The sequence below is a fragment of the Pan paniscus genome, chromosome 14 (genome assembly GCF_029289425.2).
Source record: "Pan paniscus chromosome 14, NHGRI_mPanPan1-v2.0_pri, whole genome shotgun sequence".
Classification (NCBI taxonomy): domain Eukaryota; kingdom Metazoa; phylum Chordata; class Mammalia; order Primates; family Hominidae; genus Pan; species Pan paniscus.
Window position 1 is genome coordinate 111,896,589 of NC_073263.2, and position 19,992 is coordinate 111,916,580.

Below are 19,992 nucleotides of genomic sequence, written 5' to 3' on the forward strand. Positions count from 1 at the left end.
AATAAGATTGTAAGTATTTTCTGAACATTAATTCACCTCTTGACTTTTGAAACTTTGGTCAGACGGAAATGTTCATTCCTTCTCCCTGAAAGAGTTGATGGTTAGATTTCATAACACAGAAGCTAGTAAAGCAAATGCAGTAAGAAAAGTAGCCTCCCATAGGTATTCCAACATGTATTCAAAATTAAGAGAGCAGAAAGTCTAAATGTTTAAAATATGCTTCATTAACTTCTGATTCCTTGAATCTATCCCCATTTATTAATGTATATAAAGAGAACCAAAAAAAACAAAAATTACTATGATGACTATTAATTACATCATTTTCCAAAAGGGGGAAAAATATTGTAATCAATGAAACCTGAATATACTTCTATAATTGATAAGATTAAAGAAAAAGTTGTAATTCCACTTCAGTAACTAAAAGAGTTATTCAGAAGATAAAGCATTTATAATGATGGACCTAGATTTCTGCTTCCTATAGAGATTTCATGCCCACATACACATATTCTGGTTACACAGGAAGGCTCATGAGTTGACTGCTTTGGCCAGCCTTCTATTTTGTAAGTATTGGCAGAGAAATACTTAAGAAAAAAAATGATTTCGTAAATAAACTTATAATTAAGAGAATGAAGAAGAACATGTAGCTCTTGGGGCTTCCATTGCCTCCTAACAGAAAACATCTGCTGGACTTCCGGAATTTTCCTAAGACCTTGAGAACACACCCACGCATTTCCAACTTTTTTCCTAACCAGTGAGTTGGCTTCAGCAGTTTTCAGTTTTATAGCTGACTGTCCCATCCAAACAGTTGTTCAGCTTTGCCCTTTATTATAAATTCATTCCCATTTGTTTATTGCATAGTATTGGTTACCTTCTGTTAATTGGGAGGTGGGGAGGAGGACCAGAGAACAAGCTCATAGGTAGAAACCTTGTCAAAACTAAAACCTGTTTTGTAGATAAGGATTGGTTCCTTGTATTGTTAGCATTGCCTTTGCTCAAGAGAATCAATCCAACTCATTTTAGTACCATCTGTATCTTTCAAAATGAAGAAGAGTAGTTAAAACAATATGAAGTATGGCATGTGTCAAACTCCACAAAGGTGTTTTCCATATAAACTTGAGAAAACCTAATTAAGTGGGTGTTGAAGAGACAATGGAGCTCTGTTTATATGTTTGCCTACCCAGGGGAACTAAAACAAACAAAACTTACTTTTAAAAAGCTTCTTCAAAGTTCTCATTTTGTTTTAGAAGAACTTTCAGCTTCATTACTTTCTAAGTAGCTTGATATCATTAGAAACTGATAATGCTCAGCACAGTCAGCTCAAGATAAGTTAACCAGCTTACATCCACCTATATGTTTAGGGGCTGTCTTGGTCTAAAAGGTCTTGAAAACCAAATTTCTGTGAATCAGTTACTGTCTTAGTCCACTTGGGCTATTATAACAAAAATACCTTAGGCTGGATAATTTATAAACGACAGAAATTTATTTCTCACTGTTCTAGAGGCTGGGAAGTCCAAGATCAAAGCACTAGTAGATTTGGTGTCTGATGAGATCCAGGATTCATAGATGGTGCACAGCAGAAAGGACAGATGCTCCCTCCTTTATAAGGGCACTAATCCCACTCGTGAGGACATCACTCTGATGACCTAATCACTTCCCAAAGGCACCACCTCTCAAGACCAGCAGATTGGGGATTAGATTTCAGCTTATGAATTTTGGAGGGACACATTCAGTCCGTAACATTTCACCCCTAACCTCCCAAAATTTATATCCTTCTCACATGCAAAATACATTCATTCCATTCTAATAGCCCCCAAAAGTCTTAACTCTTTCCAAAATCAACCTAAAAAGTCTAAAGTCCACAGTCTCATCCTAAATATCATCTAAATCAAGTGAGAGTCCAGGTATGATTGATCCTGAGGCACATTTCTCTCCCAGTATGAGCCTATGAAATCAAATAAATTGCATGCTTCCAAAATACAATGGTGGGACAGGCATAAGACAGACATTTCTATTCTAAAAGGGGGAAACAGGAAAGAATAAAGGAGTAAGTGATGCCAGGTGAGTCCAAAACCCAACAGGGCAAAGAACATTCGATTTTAAGTCTTGAGAGTCATCTCTGACTCCATATCCCGCCTTTTGGACACACTGGGGTGGGGATTGGTTCCTTGAGTCTCGGGGCAGCCCCGCCTCCCATGGCTTCACTGGGCACAGCCTTCATTGCAGCTCTCCAGGCTGGGCAAACTGGTCACTCCACTGTTCTGGGTGCTGGGGGCAGCCCCACTCCCACACCTCCCCACCTAGAAGAAACCTACACTGCCATGAACAGAATATTATTCATGGTGTTCTGACAGACTGAGGCTTTTTCTACAACTCTCTTCTTCTTATGAGCCCTCACCTTACGGAGTGAGGAGCCCCTCTCCCACAACACTGCCCTTGTGGGGCCTCTGTTGTTGGCCCTGCTCCTGTGTCAGGTCTGTGCCTAGTCACAGAAGTTCTCCAGGGCATCCCTTGGAAGCTGGGTGGAGGTGGCCACATTCTCACAGCTCTTGCACTCTGTGTGCCTGCAGAGTTGGCACCACGTGGAGGTCACGAAAGCTTCCTGCTTGTGTCCTCCAGAGAGACCATCTGAGCTGCACCTGGACCCACTGGAGCCACAGCTGGGGCAGCCGAGGAGCACTGCATCCGATTGCAGGGAGCAGAGACTTGAAATTGTTCTGGCCCCAGGGTCCTGGCATTCTGGGCCTAAGATGGGTGGGGCAGCCCCAAAGATTGCCTCCGGAGGTCCTTCCTCAGTTGTCTTGATTAGCAGCATCTGGCTTCCCTCTACCATACTCATCTCTTTATCAAATGTTTGCTTGGCTACAATCTCGATGTTCTCTGCTGAACATGTTTTCTACTCTTCTACTACCTGGACAGTCTAAGAATTTTCTAAATCTTTCAGTTCTGCTTTCTGTTTCTTGATAAATTCCATCTTTAATTTGTTTCTCTCTGTTTACACTTTACTATAGGCAGTCAAGAAAAGTCATGCCACACCCTCACTTTGCTTAGATATTTCTTCTGCCAAATATCCTATTTTATGGCTCAGAAGTCTACCTTCCAGAAAACACAAGTAGATGAGCATGATTCAGCCAAATTCTTTGCTGCTTTGTGACAAGGATGGCCTTCCCTTTAGTTTCAATAACATGCTTCTCATTTCTGTCTGAGACCTCATCAGAATGGCCTTTCCTGTCCACATTTCTACCAACATTCTGATCATGACCACTTAGGGAATCTCTAAGATGGTGAGGCTTTCTCTACAGCCCCCGTCTTCTTATGAGCCCTCGTCAGAATCACCCTTAAGGTTCTGTTCATGGCCATGTAGGTTTTTTTCTAGCATGCACCTCCAAATTCTTTCAGACCCTACCCATTACCCAGTTCTAAAGCTAATTTTACATTTTTAAGTATTTGTGACCCCAGCATCCCACTTTTAATACCAGTTTCTGTCTCAGTCCATTCATAGTCCATGCTATAACAAAAATACCTTAAGAGTAGGTGATTTATGTACAACAGAATGTTATTGCTCATAGTTCTGCAGGCTGGGAAGTTGAAGAGCAAGTGACCAGCAGATGTGGTGTCTGGTAAGAGCTCTCTGCTTCATAGACGGTGCCTTGCTGCTATGTCTTCACATGATGGAAGGGACAACAGGCTCCCCTGGGCCTCTTTGAGAGATGCACTAATTCCACTCACCAGGGCTCTACCCCCAGGACCTACTCACCTTCCAGAGTCCCCACCTCTTAATGCCAACACACTGGGGATCAGATTTCTACTCATGAATTTTGGAGGGACACAGACATTCAGACCATAGCAGTTACTGCTCAAAACAAAGAATGAAAAGCTAGCAAATAATATAAGTATGATGTATTTAGATTTATTTTAGTATTGCTCATTGCCTTTTTAAGGTAAACTTTCTGGGTCAATTGAGCTGTTTAGATGCCGACTCATATTTGAAGGTTCTGCTACTCCTCTACAATACCAGACTTATAAAAATCAATATATTCCAATCATTCATATACTCAGCGAACATGCTGACACCTACTGTATGAAGGATTCTGTGATATGGGCAGGGGATGCAGACTTGTATCAGGCAGCTACTCTCTCAGAATTCACTGCCTGGCAGGGGGAGGCCAGGAGGCTGTCCCCAGCTAAGACACAAGGCATAGCTTGTGCTAGGCCAACAGGGAGGTGCCGGGAGTGTAATACAACAAGGAGGAGCCGCCACGGCTCACAGGAGGGTCCCCATATGGACCCACCGTTGCCGAGTGTGTGTAAGAAGAAGAGCAGGACCAGGGAGGTGGGCCTGAGAAACAGCACTGATTAAGGAGCCCAGGAAGGAATCCCTGAAAAGAAAATGAAGACCAAGTGGATAGAGAGACAGGAAAGGAGCCACAGACAGGTCTCCCAGAGAAAGAGGAGGTTAGGAGGAGGGAGTGGTCCACAGGACCTAGCGCCTCTGGGAGACAAGGGTAGAAACCACACCATTTCTAAAATGAGTTGGGGCTGGGCACGGTGGCTCATGCCTGTAATGCCAGCACTTTGGGAGGCTGAAGCAGGTGGATCACTTGAGCTCAGGAGCTCAAGACCAGCCTAAGTAAGCAACATAATCCAAAAAAAATTAGCCAGGCATGATGGTGCATGCCTGTAGTCTCAGCTACTCAGAAAGTTGAGAAGTGAGGATTGCTTTAGCCTAGGAGGTTGAGGCTGCAGTGAGTTGTGATCATGCCACTGCATTCCAGCCTGGGTGACAGAGTCAGACACTGTCTCAAAATTAAACAAAGAAATAAATAAAATTTAAAAACGTTGGGAAGAGAGGAAGAAGAGGGTGGTACCTGGAGGGAGATCTGGGCTACAGAGAAACGTTTTAGAAAATCCATGTAAAATCCAAATGCAGCAGATTATTTCAGAGGTCACCAGGGTGAATTATGGCTGGGAAATGGACTAACACAAAATAGATGCTGGTGTATATTGTGGAGGTTCGGGAAGGGTGGGACTCATGATGTGTTCGACAAGGCTGTATGGAAGCCTGGGTTGAGTCTGTGTCCCAGGAAACGCCCACTAGTGGGTCCCGGTGTGGGACCCACCCCCGGCCCCCACCCCCTCCTGCCCCTTCTGGCTTTCTGCTCCACTCCCAGACCCGTCTTCTCCATCACCCGACGTTTTCCTAGAAGGGCATAAAACTTACACCATGAGGGGACCTCCAAGTTAGACAGGGGGAGAAGCTGGAGGACATGAATGGCCCCGCAGTCAGGGCCCAGTCACCTGATCTCAGCTCTGTGGAGGTGAACGTGTTTGAGTTGCCCTTTTTGTGAAGACGTGGTAGCTGCAGGCATGGACAACTTACACACTGAGCAATTTATATACTATTTGAAGCCACCTCACTTTTTCCCTTGGTTTTTGGTTTCTGGGGTTTTCTAAGAGGGGAGAGTGACTCATGTCTTTCCCACTAGCAGGTGGCCTTGCTTTTAATGCTGCTCACTGGATTCTAAGAGAGCATCCCAGGAACCTGCTGGTATCAGCCCAGCACATTTTTGGGGTCTCTGGGAATGAGCTTGGGAAGGTGAGTGAAGAACAACTGAAAACAATGAAGCGCATTTGTGGCTGGAGGTCATGTTCTGATGAATCCCGATCGGGGGAAGCCATGGCTGCTCTTGCAGTGATCAAGTGTCTGCCGCCTGGATTCTTTCCTGGCGTGTCAGATTTGCAGCTTCCGAGAAAGTGCTACCGTCTTGCATGACAAAGTAATATTTGGCTCAAAGAAAACACTGCCAAACTGAGCAGCCAGTAAATTCTATGACAGCATTCACCATAATTCCCAAACGTAAACCAGATAGTAAAGTGTCGTTCATAACCAGCGGACTGTCAGAAATCAGAGAAATGTGGGAGTGGCCTGCAGAAGCTGATCTGCTGCCCCTACGGACACTGATGGCTTCCTTCATCGATGCAGATGGGGGAGAAGTGGGCGAGGTGTAGGCCCCAAGCAGTCCCAGGCTGAGAGCCCGGCACAGGACTGGAAATACTCATCAGGGTTCGCAGGCTGTCTGGTCTTAAGGAAGTGACAGCATAAGCAGGAGCATGTCAGTAAATTCACAGCAAGACCCTGCATGCAATTCTGTTTGCAAATGGACCCCTCTCACTCTTGCGTGACCAGCTCCAGTAGAAGCAAAACTCAGGTCCATCCTAGAGCACATCCCAGGAGAAGTTTCTCTATGGGGGATGAGCTTCAAAAGTAATTGTAATTTAATTAGAAATTTAGATGTAGTACCTGGTTTTTTTAGTGGGACTCTTTTTTTTTCTTGGTAATTTATACATTAGCCGAGACACTTTTCCTACTACACTGCCAGAAGTTAACTTCTAATAGAGTTCATACGTTTTTTTCTCTCTCATGTTTTTTCTCCGTCACCTATTCTTCACACCTTTTAAATTTAAGAAGTATGTATGTATACATCTGTGCGTGTGTGTATATGTGTCCTTGGCAGCAGTCCTCATTCCTTTGGTGATTACTGAACATTTGAGGACTGGTAAACTGTGAGGAATTGAACCTTGCTGGCTGAAAGGTAGAGGACCACAGTCTGCCTTGTTCCCCTTATGCCTTCAGGGGCCCGGCAGGGTCTCCTGCTCCTGGGGCTCATCCTGCAAGAGGCGGCTGGTATCCAAGCAGCCCACCCCGATCGCCTCCTCAGGGAAGAGGGCAGGGCAGTTAGGAGGCAATGCTTCTCCATGGTGCTGGGAATCTCTGTGATATAAACCCGGTGGGATGGAGGAGATAATTTCAAATAATTGATATTTACTTGCATTGACCATGAAACCAACCCTTCACGAGCACCCTCTCTGGCCCAAGGCAGCACTGCGCCCCTCGGGTGGGAAAGCCAGTGTGGGAGCGTCCAACCCTGCAGGAAACGGCTTGGAGAAGCTTCCGCCTGGGACACTGAAGAAGTGAGCGAGGAGGAATGATGCGTCAGTTCAGTTCACCAGGAGAAACGTGGAAAGGCCAGTGTAGCGAGGAGAGCGTCACACAGTTGTGGAGATGTCAGCAGACACAGTAAGGGACCATGGATGCGGGGCTCCAGCCACCAGAGTGCAGGGTAGAGAGGAGCTGCACCTAGAAAGCCGTGGCACACGCAGCACCAGGAGGCCTGGGCATCACACCCACCGACCCGAGTTTCACTCTGCAGGGAGCAGAGGGGCCTTCATGTTTTTACATTAGAAAGGAGTCGGAGAACACGCTGGGTTTCAGAATTTGAATGAAGGCAGCTAAGAGAGGAGATGCATGAGGGTACAGTGGGATGGGGTGCACAGAGGCAGTTCCAGAGTTAATGCAAGCAAGCAAGGAGGAAGTCCGATCCAGGAAGGAGGTGCTGGGAATGCAGAGGAAACGGCAGACTCCGGAGATGCTTGGCGGAAAGCCCAGTGGAATCAGTGCCCTCCCAGTGCAGTGTGAGGACGGGGGTCAGCAGTGTCTCCCCCATTTCAGGTTCTGAAGCCCGGCTTGTGGGCCTTGCAATTCACTGAGTTAAGGAGCAGAGAAGGAAAGGGGGATTGTTTCTGTTTTTTGGAGTTTTGCTGGGAGCAAGGTTGGAGGAAATGAGGTAAGAAGTTCAACTTGAAGCCTGCTGAGTTTAAAGTATCTCTAGACCCTCTAGACAGAGGCGTCCAGGAGGGAGGTAGGAGCCGTCCACCTCTGAGCGTTCACTGAAGCCGTTTGGTGTGAATGAAGTATCCCACCTCATGAGTTCGGAGGGGAAGAGAGCAGCAAAACTCCAATGTTGAGCAGAACAGGAATCAGGAAGGGGCCAGAGGAGTGAGGAGAAACCCAGGTGGGTCCGTGGCCACCAGAAGAGCCCATTCCAGGAGGGAGGGGGCAGCTGTGCTGGGGCCACAAGGGTCCCCAGGGCGGGGAGGGGCCCTCACAGCTGGGGATAGTGGCATTGCAGGCCCTTGAAGAAGAGTGTCAGGCCAGAAACCAGCTCGCCATGGTTCAAGGTGTGAATGGGGGACAGGAAGTGGCTTTGGAATGTGTCCAGGTTCTTTTTGAATAGAGAAAAATTTCCTCCATGACCATGCTTCCCGAAAAGAGAATGAACCCACACTCTGGGATGTGAGGGCAGGAGAGTTGGCTTCACCGTCGGCTGGCCGTCCCCAAGTCCTGCCCCTTCTCCCGCTCCTGTCTGATGTGAGAGGTGTTGCCACTGCAGTGTATCCAAAGTTCCAGACATGCAGAGCCGCCCTCTGGCCATCGTCGGGGTCATGGATCCTTTAGGAGTGAGGAAGCAGGATGCGTTGGTGTGGAAGGCCTTTCATATGGTTGGGCGTGGACACAGAGAGAAAGCGCCAAACATCCTTGCGGCATTGCTCCTGCCTGGCTGAACAGCACATTCACAGTGAGACAAACCCAGGTCATAATGAGAGCAGAAGACCACAACAGCCACATGACACGCGGACACACACACGCACACATATACACACACACCTACACACATGCACACACACATACACGCACATATACACATGGACACGCGCACACGTTTACACACATGCAGATATACACATGCACACACACGTACACACGCGCACATATATACACGGACACACATAACGCACATATACACATGCACATGCACACACGCACACATGTACACACATGCAGATATACACACGCACACATACACGCACACATATACACACACACATGCGCACACACATATACGCACGCACACATACACGCACATATACACATGGACACGTGCACACGTTTACACATGCAGATATACACATGCACACACACGTACACACGCACATATATATACACGGACACACACATAACGCACATATACACATGCACATGCACACACGCACACATGTACACACATGCACATATACACATGCACACACACACGCACATATACACATGCACACACATACATGCACACATATACACACATTCTTGCACAAAAATCTCACAAGAACATCACGGGTGAAGCTTTCTAGGAATAATCTTACTAATATTATGAAACTGACCACCCAGGCTGTGACGGGTAAATCGCAATATGGATATTCCAACCGCAAAGAAAGCAAGAATGTACCGTGATCAGCGCAGACCCACCCCAGGTCTCTAGTTTCCCTCTCCCAGTAATGCTCCTTGTTCCTAATGAACCGCGTGCATCTTTGGTGTCTGCGCTGCTGCCGCTACACCTTTGTGAACACCAAACGCGCAGGGAGCGTATCGGGAGCAGCACGGCTGCACTCAGTTGTTGCCTTCTATTTCGTGGATGAAAACTGCTATTGATTTCTCTTTTAACAAGTGCTGTTGGGAAGAACCAGTGTTCTGGAGGCTGTTTTCGCCCATGTCATGAGAACAGGGCGCCAGCTGAGTCACTTCTCTGGAATGGACGTTAATGTCACTTGGTTTCCTCTCACCCAGGACCCAGGCTTCATGTCTGGACAAATGAGCCATGCATTATCTTTCCACCAGACTAAAGAAAGATCAGTTTCTTGTGGTTTGTTGTTCTTTTTTTAATTGCGGATGTGTGTTCAGCATTCGCCCAAATAATCATTCCAAACCGGGGAGTCTTGGGGGAGTGCAGGATGTCCAGATAGCACCAGCCCTTTGTTAACTAGAGAGACGACAGACAATAACCCCGGCGTGGTGAAACCCGGCCCACACGTCCCGCCCGCCCCAGAGCCAATGCTAGGGCCATCAAATGGCCCTGGTAGCCAGTGGTTCCAGGACCAGCATCAGACACTCGGTGTTACTGTGGACAGTAGCTTTGTACAAGTTCCTAGCGAGGTGATTTCCAAAATATGAGATACCTTTAAAGACAGAGATGAGGAAGACTGAATTGGGATCTGGCTTTTACTGTCTGCCATTTAACCTTCCTCACACCAAGCTTCAAGGCAACAGGGAGCGTGAGACATCTGTGAGCAAGAAGCCAGGCTGCTCAGCCACTCACGGGCCATGTCCCCTGTCCCCTCGCAGGGCTTGCTGTTATCACACTCAAAGTTAGCCCAGGTTTTTCTCTAGGCGTTGTTGCCAAGCTCATAATTCCACATGTTCACAGTCAAATGTATGTTTAGATACCTTAAGTTGCTGCTGACATCCTGAGGGTATCTTCTGGCTATAAACAAACATAATTCTGATCACTGTGAGACTCATTCTGTTCTTGGACAGCCCCTTGGGGTTCAGTGACATGGACTCCAAGTTCACTATCTGATGTGTGGGCTTCTGCCACTGGTGCTGTCATCTGGCACCTCCCTAAAACCTTCCCATTCGTACATGACCCCCAGCACCTGTTCTTTTTCTCTCCTATCTTTCCTTTTCTTCTTGACGTCAAATTCGAAGACACTTTCATACCCTTTTGTTTTCTTCACGACAAAATATGTTACTGATGTTACTGTTACTGTTATATCAGCTTGGTTTGTTCAGAAATCAAAACAGTGACATCTTTCTTCCATCTGGTGGAAAGATCATCAGAACCCAGCTAGGTGGTATCAGTGAATATTTCCATTTCCCAAATAAAGAAACTGAGGCTCAGGGAAGGGCAGTGACTTGCCTGTGGTCATAGAACTGGCAGAGCTGGGATTCAACCCCGGTAGCACTTCAAATCTGGTACTCTTCCTTGACTGCACGGGGCTCCAAATCACATGAATCTGTGTTTAACTGATCAGTGTTAAATCACTTCGGTTTGTTCACAAACCAAATGGCCACCATTCTGCCCTTTTCTCCTCTCAGCTGCCTTCTTCTCGATGCTCTTAAGCCCTCACTCACGGCCTGTGGGGTTACTGCAGGGACTTCTACCACCGTCTCCCACGTCCCATCTCAGCTCCTATCTATGGTCAGCACCCAGGCCTCCCTACAGGTCTTCTCAGCCACGACAGCCTTCTCCCAAGGAACCTGCGCCTCCTGATTCCCCACAACTCCCGTGGAACACAAAGCTCGTCTTCTCCAAGGTCCAGCTAAACCCTGCTTCAGAATATGCTTAAACAGCCAACCTTCTTAGCATGCAGAACTCCACAGCTGTTTAGAAAATCTTCCTAATGCAACCTGTTTTCAACAACGAATCTGTTCAGAGAAGGTAGAGAAAGCATAGGTTATGTCTAAATATTTCCCTGGAGTGTGTTACTATTTCAGAATATTAGCCTGCAGCTCCAGGGGCCTCCCCTGCATACCTTTTGACCAGCATTGCTAAAAAGTAACAGAAATGGCTTGTTTGGGTTTCACCTTCTTTTTCTACCCATCACTCTCTAGCAGGGAGGGGGATTAATGAGCCGTGAAATGGCTACAGTTGAGCAGGGTAGGGTTAAAGCAGAGAAGCCATGTTCTTAAATCACCTCTGCAGGACTGTGACTGGCTTGGTTTTGTACGGATTTCCATGAACCCCAGGCATACATTGTTTATTTTTGTAGACAATTTGTCCATCTGCTTTTGGCTTAATTATCGCTTCAGGAAGATCAGTGGAAAAGATATATTCAGAGTCCAAGGTCATGTCTGTTCCTCAAGGGAAGTCTGTGTGGGTGACAATGCCCTATGGAACTCTTTTGAAAAGCCCCATATGAATCTTCTCTTTCATATACTAGCCAAATGGCCCAAACCTCTCTGTGCCTCAGTTTCCTCACCATAAAATGGGTACAATGACAGTACCTACCTCGTAGAGGTTTGTGAGGACTACATAGGCTGACTGTTGGAAAGTGCTCCAAACAGCGAACAGTCTAGAGTAAAAATGTCAGCTGCTGTTCTAGCTTAGTCCCAACCAGGGGTCAAAGCTAATAACTTGAAACACTCTCTCGTGGACCCTCTGCAATGGGCTGGGCCTAACAGGTCCACCAATACACAAATTTGGAACACTTTCCTTTAAGCAAGTCAAAGGGAAGGGAATTGTCCAACGAATCAGTGATTGAGTTTGTTCCACCACCCTGTAGAAAGGAAAATGGAATTCGATGTGCTCTTTCGACATCTTTGGAACTCTGCAGTCAGGACTTTCCCCATGGGAGGTGAGCTCCCCGTGACAAATGAGGGAGCTGCCCTCTCTCCCACCGAGATGAGTCATTGTAACCCAAAACAATCTCAAAATCTTTGACATCACTGCCGCTTGCAAACTGTGCCTCCAGCCAAGGGCCGGTGGGTGCTACTGCCTGCCACCTCGTGTTCACCACCGGAACTGCACGTCACTCCGAATCTGCTGACCTCATACCCTGGCATAGAAACAGTAAAAAGACCAAACAAAAACGTGTCTTTTTTGGACCCAAGGTTGAAATCTGATTTTAAAACAGAGACATTCAGTAAGCATTAAACATCTTCCTTTTATAGCTTTCTCACAGACCTACATTGACAAACTCACCCCTTCCCCCCATAACCTTTATGCCCGTGAGTCACAGTAGTTGCCCTGAATTGCTTACGCAGGTCTGGCTTATCACCGACAGTTGTCCTCAAAACACTTGGTTCAGATGTTACCAGAACTAAATCTGGAGGAGGGAGTCCTGGCATTCCAGAGCCCTTGCCTCATTTTCTAGCGCGATCCCAGCAGATGGTCTGATGTATCTCATCAGATGCTGAGTGCGGGCCTCACTGGCCCAGCCCTCCTTTCCACAAGTCTGGTGGTCTCCTTTTTTATGACTCCACTTGAGAGGCCTGGAAAACATTCTCCCTGATAATGCAGGTGATAAAACCAGATCATCTGGTGGAACGAACAATCAGAAATTCCACTGGGCGGGCACAGGGCTTGGAGAAGAGTTGAGATTGCGGATGATGTTTTCCGGTAGATGAAGGTGACTGAAGGAATTGAATGGAGGGTGGAGGGGACTAAAGGAGAGGGTGAAGTCCTCCACAGCATGACCCACTGATTCTCGGCGTCAGAAATTGGGAAGTCATTATAATGGTCAGAAACATGGTCTAAAAATAGAAGATTCCATGTGGGAAGAACATGAATTTCAGAGCCAGGCAGAGGGGGTAAATAGCAGTGCCATAACGCATGTGTTTAACAGACAGCACATGGAGTGTGTTATGTGTGTCAAATCCTGCAAGAGATGCCGGGGACAGAGTGTGAATGAGGCATGGTCCCTACCTCCAAGGGCCTCGCGGTCTCACGTGAAATGTGGGTACAGAGATGTAGTATGGCAGTGCCCTGCAGTGTACCATGGGGAAGGAGCCCCGGCCGCCTCCTCCAGTTGTGAGGAGGGGAAGATGCCCCCAGAGAGCCCATGCTTGAGTCACATCCTCTAGTGACCCTGAGAGCCGCAGGCAGCGAGGGCTGCGTGTGCCATGGCCCTGAGGTTCCAGAGAAACTGGCCCAACCGCTAGGCACTCAGTTAGACTGGAGAGTGCAGCGCACTGTGCCAGCGTGGGAAGGGGTGTGCTGGGGCAGCAGGGGACAAAAAAACCCAAAGGCTATGGCGGGGTGGCTGGCAGAGCCTGCAGAGCTGACACAGTGGCTTGGGGGCAAGGCAGACAGGTCTCTCAGAGGCCCCCCTACCTTTGCTTCACAAATGAGACATGAGCCAGCAGTGCTTGGCGGTGGCGAGCAGCTGGGACTGTGATGTGGGACCCTCAGCATGTGGGACCCTCGGGGCTTGGGAAACAGTATTGCTGCATGCAGAGCACCACTGGGTCCAGGTGCTGTGGGTGAGAGGCTCATCTCTCTGGGCTGCCCCCTCACCTGTCTACGTGAGAATTAGACACACTCCATGGCTTCCAAACCTGCCTGTGAATCTGAAGTGCTTGGGGGCCTTGCTGAAAACATCAACTCCTGACCGGGCAGCGGCTCATGCCTGTAACCCCAGCACTTTGGGAGGCTGAGGCAGGAGGATGACTTGAGCCCTGGAGTTTGAGGCTGCAGTGAGCTATGACTGTGCCACTGCAGTCCAGCCGGGCAACAGCAAAACCCTGACTCAAAAAATATGTATTACATATATATAAATTCCCTGTCCTTTTGTGGGTCATCAGCATGATGCTGGGGCGTTCACACTCGTGTGAGACATGCCTCTCTCCAACCTTGTTAAGATGTCAGCACATGACCCATCTCACATGAAAAAATTAAAAAGAAAAAAACAAAGGAAAAAGAAAAAGACATATATAAATTCTTCCCAGGCTCCTTCCCTTGACTCCCAAACTGCTAGACCAGAAAATTCACAAGGTCTGAGACTCCCCGTTGTTGGTACTTTGGCGGCCAGCCCAGACCAGTCCTGGGACAGGGACCACTTCAGAACGATCACCCGGAACCCTGTTAAAATGCAGGACAGGAGAGGGCCCAAGCGCCCTGCCTGATTGCTAATGAGCCCCCAGGTGACTCTCACGCTGCTGACCCCCCGATCTCTCTCAGATGCCCCAGATGCTCTCTGAGGTCCCTTCCAAGTCCAACATTTTATGAAGCCTTTGGGAAAATAATCAGTTACCAATGGCAAAAAGCAGAGATGTAAATGTGAAAAGTGATATTATATTGGTCTAATTTCAAATGGCTATCACTGTCTATAATCTATAAGACTCTTGCTAGGGAATGAGGCTTGTGTTTGCGTAGTAAGCAAGACAGAGGTTGTTTTTGTATCATAATGTATGAGAAGGAAATATTCTTTTATCCAAAATAAAATGAATCCATACTCTAGGTAAGAACTTTGGAGCCGTGTTTCTCTTTAGTGTCTGTATGGTAGAATTTTTTTTGTTAATTATCTTTTTCCCGTGTCTTTCTGTAGCAGCAGCACTCTGGGGGAATCTCAGATGCATTGTGCTAAGTGAAAGGAGCCAGGCTCAAGACTCCACACTGCGTGGTTCTATTTCTGTGAGTGTCTAGAAAAGGCAAACTACATGGAGGGAGAAACATGAGGGTTGGACCAAGGTTTGGAGAAGGGAGCATTTGATAACAAAGGGGCAACACCCAGAATGTTGGGTGATATGGAGCTTTGCTGTCTCTTGCTGATAGTGGTGGTTACACAACTCTGTTATTTGTTGTGTCTGTTAATGACACACCAAATAACACACCAAAAAAAGTGAATTTTATTGTATGTAAATTAAAAGATAAAATTTTTTTAAAGGAGTAAGAAAATGAAGTCAAAATAAAATAACAGTTAACTAGGCAGTAGCCAAAGGAGGAGAAGGACAATGGTGGTTATCAAGCATTTTGTAACAACAGAAAAGGTGGAGTTCTATTTAAAGCATGTCCTATTCAGGAACATTTCAAATAAAGATAAGAGGGGAAAAAAGCTGTGCATCACAGCCAGTTCAAACCCCCTCCCCATGCCCACTGCCCCACCTTTGGCTCGTAACCTTTTTTCTTACTTGGCCAATGTGGTGTGTGTTTGTATTATCGTAGCGGAACCAACTCAATATAATGCTAACTTAAAGAATTTTTTTTTCTCTCATATATATAGACTGCTTTTCAGTCTAAATGCAAAATAGATATAACTCTTGGTCCTGTCCCTGGGCTGTGCCACAGATCCTGAGCAGTCACCCTGGAAGACAGGCGGCCTGCTTGCTCAACTCACCGGGAGCCCGCCTTTGGAAGGCCACCCACACGCCTTTCCTCTCTGCTTCCACCTGGGGCAGACTCTGCAGGGCTGTTAGCTGCTTACTACCTGCAGAGGCCCCATGGGGTAATGACAGTCACATGGCACAATGGGAACACACCATCTCAGCCATGAGTCATGCCATGCTCTTGGGTGTGAAGATGACCTAAGAATACCAGGAAAATATTGGCACGTGCTGTTGGCACATGAAAATTAGTAACCTGCGCCTGCGAGTGAGGTCATAAGTATAGACAATTAGCTCTTTTAATTGCCAGTCATCGTGTGATCCTGGTAGCTCAGTAGTTGCCGCCTATGCTAATTGTCACTCTCTAACCGTGTAAGTGGAGGCCACCAGCACAGCATCCGTAACCTCTTCATGACATCCAGGCTGCATGAGGGTGATGCTCTGAGCATTGACACATTGCATGTCAGCAGTGCTAAATTAGAAAGAGCGTTTCATACCCATTCACGGCCTGACAGCCAAAGCTCTCTGCATGCTGCCTGCAGCTCCAGAATCTGCTTCCTCCTGGCCCCTTCCTCAGATGCAGTCTGGGCTCTCAGGGCCCTGAACTCATCCACAATCAGACTCCAAGTCTTCTTAGAGGACAAGCAGGCTTAGGAAATCACGTCAGTCTATTACACAATGATTCACATTTAGACAAATGAAATGCATTTATTGCTAAAAGCACAGAGGTAATAAAAGGCTTTCCCAGAAAATCAACTTTTCCAACACATGCCAGGCAAAATCATATCCAGGCTATAAAAAGTTTGGGCTAAAAGCCATTGAGCACAACAGCCCATGTGCTGCCTATTTTTAGAATAAGGAGCAGGGGTTTTCAGACACTGATACTATGGGTGGGGAAGAGGAGATCATCCACTTTTTCTCTGCTTTAAAATGTACATCTACCCCAGTCAAATCATTTCAGATAAAACTATATAATAGCATCTTAGAATTATAGGTGGTACCTTCTGGGATTTGAAAATTTGTCTATAGAGATAAAGCATGACAGAAACCAGTGGCTTCCCAGACTTCGCCTTCACTCCTGAATCTAATTCTGTCCTGACCCACTTTCAGTTCCGCTGCCCTGTGGGCTGTGTCCCAGACAGTTCTCGAAATTTCTGTCAGTATCACCATCAGACAGACCAGATTCCATACAAGGAAAGCTAGGTCTTGGTTTCTTCAGATTATTTCCCTGGCAGACTTTTTTTTTTTTTTTTTTTGAGACAGAGTCTCACTCTGTTGCCAGGCCGGAGTGCAGTGGCACGATCTTGGCTCACTGCAAGCTCCGCCTCCTGGGTTCACACCATTCTTCTGCCTCAACCTCCCGAGTAGCTGGGGCTACAGGAGCCCACCACCACACCTGGCTCATTTTTGTATTTTTAGTAGAGGCAAGGTTTCACCATGTTGGCCAGTGATCCGCCTGCCTCAGCCTCCCAAAGTGCTGGGATTACAGGCATGAGCCATCCCGCCCAGCCCCTGGCAGACATTTTTAAAAACCATTCGGCTAAATGTTTTTTTCCAAATGTCACTTTAAAGGTGTAGACTCTCCTTCCTTTTCGAACTGTTCTCTATCGCATAAGCTCATTTGCAGGAAAACCTGGAAGGGACATAATCTCGGTCGCCGGGCAACATGCCTGTGATGTCACAGCTTGTCTTCTTCATCTTTGCCTTTACTCAGCTCCTCTTTTGTTTGTTTGTTTTTAGGTCAAGGTTATTGAGGCATAATTGACATGCAAGTCACTGAATATTAACAAATGTATACAGCCATAGAACCACCAGAATCATGCTATGGAGAAGGTCCATTACCCCAGAAACTTTCCTTGTGCCCTCTCAGTTAGTCCCTCCCCTCCACCTCCAGTCCTGGCAGCCACTCATCTGTTTTCTGTCTTTAGTTTCGCCTTTTCTAGAATGTCATAAAAATAGCATCAGACAGTAAGTAGCATTTTGTGTCTGGCTTCCTTCACATAGCAGAATGCCTTTGAGATTCAGCCTCAACTGCTGCACACATCGGGCATTTTGTTCATTTTTATTGCCGAATAGCAATCCCAGGAGTGAGCTAATTTAATAAAACCAGGATGAACATTCTCATACAGGTCTCGGTGTGGACATAGGCCTTCGTTTCTCTTAGGTATATACCTAGGAGTGGGATTGTTGGGTCCTGTGAACTTTAGAAGAAACTGCCAAACTGTCTTCCAAAGAGGCTGCACCCTTCTGCGTTCCTGCCGGCAGCCCATGGAATTCGAGGTGCCATCCTTCCCAGCTCTTGGCGTGGCCGCCTTCTTCTGTGTATGTTCACCATTTCAGTCCATCACAGTTATATCTCTCTGTGGATTTAATTTGCTTTTCCCTAATGACCACTGAAGTTTAGCATCTTTTCATGTGTACAACTTATTTGGTGCAGTGTCTGCTCAAATCTTTTGCCAAATTTTGCAGTTGGGTTGTTCATATCTTTAGTATTGAGTTTTGAGAGTTCTTTATATGTTCCGGAAGAAGTTGTTTATCAGATATGTGTTTTGCAAATATGTCTCCCAGTCTGTCCCCTGCCTTTTTATTTTTAACAGTATCTTTTGACAATTAAACTTTTTTAATCTAGCTAACTTTTTCTTTTATAGGTTGTAATCTTTGCGTCTTATCTAAGAAACCTTTGCCTAATCCAAAGTCACAAAGATTTTCCCCTGTGTTTTCTTCTAGAAACGATACAGCTTTAGATCTTACATTTAGGTCCATTTGGAGTAAATGTCTATATATCAAGTGACATAAAGGTGAAGGTGTGTTTCTTTACATGTGGATGTTACTTACTTTGTATTGACATTAACGCCACAGTCTGCATCACATAATTTTGGAGGGCGGAAATTCCAAGGGTCCATATAGTTCTACCTCATATAACTGAAATTCTTAATAAAGAATAGTACCCAGGGGTGGGACAAATGTTTTATATACTAAATAAGGAGACAGAGATAGAAAGTGTCCAACTTAACCTCAGCTCTGTGTTGCATGGAATAGGCTGCTGATAGTTATCTGTGTAATATACTGTACAAATACTAGCCTTTACATTATTGTTACCTTGGAACGTGCTACTAATTTCATCTTGCCAGGGTAGTCTAAAAATTGCTCAGAAATGCTAACTGACCATCCTGAAGAACAACGAATATTTCTAAATTTTGGCTGGTGGAATTATTTTTCTAGAGCCTAAAAAGTAGTCCTTTCCGCCTTTTGGGACATTTTACATATTTGAAATGTGTGGCAAAGAGCTCACAGAAATTAACTAGGACTTAGGTTGGAATCCCCGGAGGATCACCAGGAATTGCAGCCTTGGACAGGCCTTGAAGGTCTGGAACACACTGCGGAAGGGAGGGAGGGTCCGCCCTGGGGAATGGAGAGGATATGGGCGTCTGCCGGGCGCCAGTGCCCATAAAAGGTGAGACAGGAAGAGTCCGCTTAGGAAGGAGAAGGGATTTCCTACTATTCAGATTTCGGCTGGTAAGTCATGAAAAGCTCATTCTTATTCTACCAGTAAAATACTGTACTGTAGATTAAAAATCCTGATGTGTAGTGAAGCCAGTTTTATCCTGGGCAACACTGTTTTTATCCTTCTCTGATAAATGAAACTCTTTCTACTCCCTTACCCAGGGAATATTTTAAGGTTAATGAACAATGAATGGAAACCACAGGGTTGTGTGATGTGGGGCCCTGATGCGTCATCCATCTGTCCACCTTTGTTTAAGTCTGAAGCTGTAGGGCTACACTGCATGTGCCCGTATCTGATCATCTTTTGCCTCTTTTCTCAGAAGTGAAATTCCCCAATTGATGAATGCAGGAGTGTCGGGACCCTGAGCGCATTCTCTCCACGGTCGTGGTATTTGAGTAATGTGGGTTCAAGTCTGGATTTGCTGCCTTTTCAGACTGCAGCTTCCAAAACCAGCCTGGATAGCCCATGTGCGCACCAGCCATGACTTCAGAGAGGGAAAACAATGGGCAAACCCCGCGCCCCGTCCTCACGATAGTCAAAATGGAGTCTGTCTTGTAGATATCACTGAAGTATAAGGCCAAGACTGATTGAATTAGAAATAATATTTAACCCACATAAATACTCTTATGTTCCTCTGCATGACCGAGTAAGCCAGACCTTTCTACTGAGCCCCAACTCCATGCTTAAGAGGTTTTTCTTATTGAAAGTCACCTATCTCTTCCCTCAGGAATGCCAGGATGGGGGTTATGGTGGTCTCGTGCATTGGTTCTCAAACTGTTATGTACCAAGGAGTATCCTGGGGATCAGTTCAAATGCAGATTCAGGAGTTCTGGGGCCAGGCCTGAGACTCTGCATTTATAGCAAGCCCCCGGGTGATGCTGACACAGACCTCCCTTGGAGCAGTAAGGGCCTGGTGGAGTCAGCCAGCTCCCCAGATCTGAGTGCACCCCGGCCAGCCCTGACACTGGTCCCGTCTGAGCCCCCATCCTCTCTCCTCTCC

The 19,992-nt window shown here is 46.5% G+C and overlaps 1 protein-coding gene and 1 non-coding gene across 2 annotated transcripts in view; both read left to right on the forward strand.

Annotated features, from left to right (window-relative positions):
* Positions 1–19,992, forward strand: part of COL4A2 (collagen type IV alpha 2 chain) — a 209,635-nt gene that overhangs the window by 96,412 nt on the left and 93,231 nt on the right. The window lies entirely within an intron of this gene.
* LOC112436938 (small nucleolar RNA U13) lies at positions 13,950–14,051 on the forward strand. Its single transcript, XR_003025606.1, has one exon. It is a non-coding gene; the product is annotated as a small nucleolar RNA U13 (small nucleolar RNA).